The sequence below is a fragment of the Pinus tabuliformis genome, chromosome 7 (genome assembly GCF_031772625.1).
Source record: "Pinus tabuliformis cultivar Carrire ecotype Pingquan chromosome 7, CPIR1, whole genome shotgun sequence".
Classification (NCBI taxonomy): Eukaryota; Viridiplantae; Streptophyta; class Pinopsida; order Pinales; family Pinaceae; genus Pinus; species Pinus tabuliformis.
Window position 1 is genome coordinate 1,316,890,530 of NC_142293.1, and position 4,360 is coordinate 1,316,894,889.

Consider the following 4,360-nt stretch of genomic DNA (forward strand, 5'->3'; position numbering starts at 1 on the left):
AAAAAGATAGTTATAGGGCGCCTATGCATACAAGTTCTCTGACTTCTTTCTAAAAGTGTTTTATAGATTAAATAACTACTAAATTTGCAAAAATCGTAGTGTTTAACCAAAACACTTACACATATATAATTTATAGATATTAATAGTTCAATTAGAAATTTCTAGCTTTTTTTTTATAACTAATAGAACCTTTCTTTACCATGTTCATTGTGATCATATGATTTTCATATGTGATAATTGTTATTACTTTTCTATTTGATGTTCACGGGACCAGGTGTGACAATTCTTATGCTTTCATGAACAATTACTTTATACACATTGTGGCAGATGGTGGACATGCGTGAAATGGTTCCAAGGAAGCACTTTGATGGATATCATGAGCTTGGGAAACATGCGTTTGGGGAGAAATTGGGTCTATGGATTGTTATTCCACAACAATTGATAAGTCAAGTGGGTGTGGATATAATTTACATGGCCACAAGGGAAAATTCACTGATGAAGTTTCACGATACAGTTTGCTCCTCCTATAATAAGATCAGACAATATTAGTGGATGGTCATCTTTGGCTCCATTCATTTCTTCCTAGCACAGTTGCCAAATTTCAATTAAATAGTAGGGATTTGACTTGCAGCAACACTCATGTCTCTAAGGTAAGTTTAAGTTTATTTGGTGTTGTAGATGGTTTATTTCAACATAGTTTTGGGTTTGTTTGAATATTTGTTTTCCTTTTATTTTGAACTATTATAATAATTATTAATGTAATGCAAACTACAATAAGCTTTGAATGTAAGTTAGTCCATTGAATTTAGAGTATTATTCTCCGATATAACTGTGCAGGAAAGAAAAGCTTTGTATCCTTATACTCATTCTCAATTATCTTGTATTATGATTTTTCTCTCTACTGTGTAAATCCTCAATCCTTGGGTATAGATTAAGATACACTTTGAATATAAGTTAAACCATTTTTGGAGCCTCGTTTTCTGATATGAATATGCAAGAAATAATAATTTACTATATAAAACCTTAACTTTGTGTATAAAATTAGTTTATTTCCTAGAGAAAGCAAGATTGTCTACAAAGATTTGTTCTTTAATTTGAGTGTGCATGAATTAGGTTATTTCCTAAAGAGAAAGCAAGATGGTGTACAGAGTTTTGTTCTTTGATTTGATTGTGCAAGAAGAAATTAAGTTATTTTCTAAAGAGAAAGCAAGATGGTGTATAGAGCTTTATTCTCTGTTTGGGTTTTCGTATAGAAATTTGGTCAAAGTGTGTCTTTGGAAATTCTACGAACTCTAGGGTCATTTGTTTTTCTCTGAAAATGGTTACTAGAAAGACTTTAGTAAGTCATTCCAAAGTGTAGTTTGAATGATTATGCAGAAATTTAAAGAGCATGTCTCTGCTAAAGATATTTAACAAACAATGAAGTTAGAAAAGTCCCAGAACGTGTTGTGGAAAGGTTGCATTTTTAATGCTTTCTTTGTGCATGCTCTAATAATTCTCTTACCCTCTATTGGCCTTCGAATAAACCCAACATAAATCAAGCACTCCAAGCATAATGGAGAAATGAAGCAAGGGATCGAGAGTTGTAATTTGTGGACCATTCTAAATAAATCATTTTATTTGTAAATCCCCTAGTTGTAGTTTATGTCTTAGATATTCTTACTGTTGTTGTGATCCAACTCTTAGATGCCCTTTTATGCCTACCAATTGGTACTTTAACTAAGGTGCATTTTGACCTCACTAATGAAATGATGCCCCATTGTAGTCTGGTCTAGTTGACCAAGACCATCTACAGTAAAAAAAAAAATTGGTTGTGGCATGCATATAGTGTTGGATCTGAAGGTAATTAGATGTTGGGAATTAGAAGCAATTATAGAAAGTAGAATATACATGAAGATTTTGTTGTACCTAATGCCAGCTAGTGTTGTTTCCCCAGGGCATGCAAACATAATTTACTTCCCTTACATGGGATCTTAAACTCCCACTCATATGTCTTGTTATGCAACAATAACTTTTGAATCAAATATATGGTATAAAACATGCAAAATGCATAAAGCACATTACCATTTGGCTTATCCTTCACCATGAAATCTTATATTACAAACTAAGCTAGTTATAATCCCTTGATTCTATTATATACTTGATACCAACTTTCTAATTTGTTATGATTTTGGGTTGGTATTTCTTATGATTTGTATATTAACCTCTAATTTTGTGAATGTGATACCATGCCAAATAGTTGAGTTCCAATGCTTAATATGGTTATTTGACCTTGCCATACAACTTCAAATTGTATGCATTAGGGTTTGTATTCCTTTTATATATGACTGTATTTAAGAGTACAATGAATGACCTTTTGTTTATTCTCATGTTATGACCTAGTTATTTTTGTAGTTCCATGCAAACTCCAACAGAATCACCTAGATTGTGGTCTACCTATAAAACCTGCCAAAAAATTATGGTTTGCTTCTATTCATTCATATATGCTTGATCCAGTGTATGGTGTTCCTTTTGTTTTTCCTCTAATTTCCCTATGTTTCAAATCTTGCATACAAGTTGCATAAATTCATTCATGTCAAAAATTTGTGATGTTTCCCTATGTACCCCACTGTCTAGTATGCATGTTGCCTTTTTGGATGTTTTCCTCATCTCTTGCTCTTGTCACATGCCCGTCTGCTTAAGATGAAAATCTCCTGCATGACGATTTTCTCTGCTTGAGATACCACTAACCCTTCTAGTGTTCCCTAACATGATTCTTTTACAACAGATCCCAGATGTCACAATTATGCTACCTAGTGGAATTCATTGTTGGGCTGATAGTCTTCCTCTATGTTAATATTTGTTGATCTATAACCACTATATTTTTTATTTTATTTTATGGGAAAGAAAGTTTGTATCATTCCTTGTGCATAATGTTGTGATTGTTGAATGTGGAAGAGTCAAGACTTATTGGTTAATCTACTCTCGTGGGCTTTCGAAACCCAAAATAATCTTGTGAAGGACGAGCTCCCTTCAAGGTAAATTTTCTAGTTGCATTATTTTCATTGGTGTATATTCTTGCTCTACTCTTGCTAATCCATGGCATGTATAAGTGGAGGGATGAAAATTGGGATATTTCTCATTAGGTTTATTAGTGTGTTGGTATATGTATATTATACAGAGGTGATCTTCAGCCTGTGTAGGGCAAGATGTTTGTTAATTCCATGTGTTTTTTATTTTATATTATATTAATTCATATAGAAAACATGTTTAACAGAAAAGAAAGGAGAGGCATACGTGGTTTACAACTTGAGTAGGAGAAGATGTTTATTACTTATGTGTGTTTCTTTATATATATATATATATATATATATATATACGTATAAAAGATAAATCTATGTTAATTTTCCTTTTCACTTGTTCTATTCAACCCATGGGCACCCTGTTAATGGATTGAAATGTGGGTGTTGTTTCTTTGTGCATCTATTCCACTATTGCTTAGGGAGCTTCTACCCATCATGGTCGAGACCCTAATGTATAATATGGTTATAGGGATACCACCATAAGTAATGTTGTCTTTGTTATGTTTAACACACTGGGAGGGATTTCATTTACATATGCCGGACAAAATGTGCGTATGGAAATTCAAGCCACTATTCCTACGAGTCCTGAGAAGCCATTGAAGATCCCAATGTGGAGGGGTGCAGAGGTGGCATATATAATAGTTTTTATATATTACTTTCTATTTGCCTTAGTTGGTTATTAGACCTTTGGACAAAGCGTCGAAGAAAATGTGCTTATTACACTCAACAAACCCACCTAGCTTATTGCAATGGCAAATCTTAGGAGTTATCAAGTATATTTCTATGCATTTAGATCTATGTTTCTTTGTGTAAGTTTTGTTTATTTGATATTTAAACATCTATAAATAAATTAGTGAGTGGTAAGTGGTTGATAGAGGTGTTATTATATAAATAATTTAAATTCAAATAAGTAAATCGGTAAGGGTTTTGGGACAGTGTAGTAGGTACGATGGTTCAAGCCTAGTTGAGTATAAAGCCATTGTACGCAGGTTCAACAGGGAAAATTTTAAGGATTGGCGTTTATCTTAAAGTTTAGAAAACTTGGCGAATCTTACTAGTTACTAATATGCAAATTGTAAAAATTTTGGTGATATTTTTGTAGAAATATTTAGATTTCTAATGATTTTATATTAGTCGATATAATATTTTGGCAATTTTTAAGGTAAAATATTGGTGTAGTATAAAATTTGGGCGAATTGTTTAGAAAAAAATGGAAATTGGCCAATCTTTTTTTGGAAAAAACATGGAAAATTAGCCCACCTGCGAATACTAGCCCCTAAAATTTTCCCGAGGTTCAA

The 4,360-nt window shown here is 32.6% G+C and overlaps 1 pseudogene; it reads left to right on the forward strand.

The window, feature by feature from the left end:
* Positions 1 to 258: 258 nt before the first annotated feature.
* LOC149252403 (lysine histidine transporter-like 2 pseudogene) lies at positions 259 to 3,907 on the forward strand (annotated as a pseudogene).
* The last annotated feature ends 453 nt before the right edge of the window (positions 3,908 to 4,360 follow it).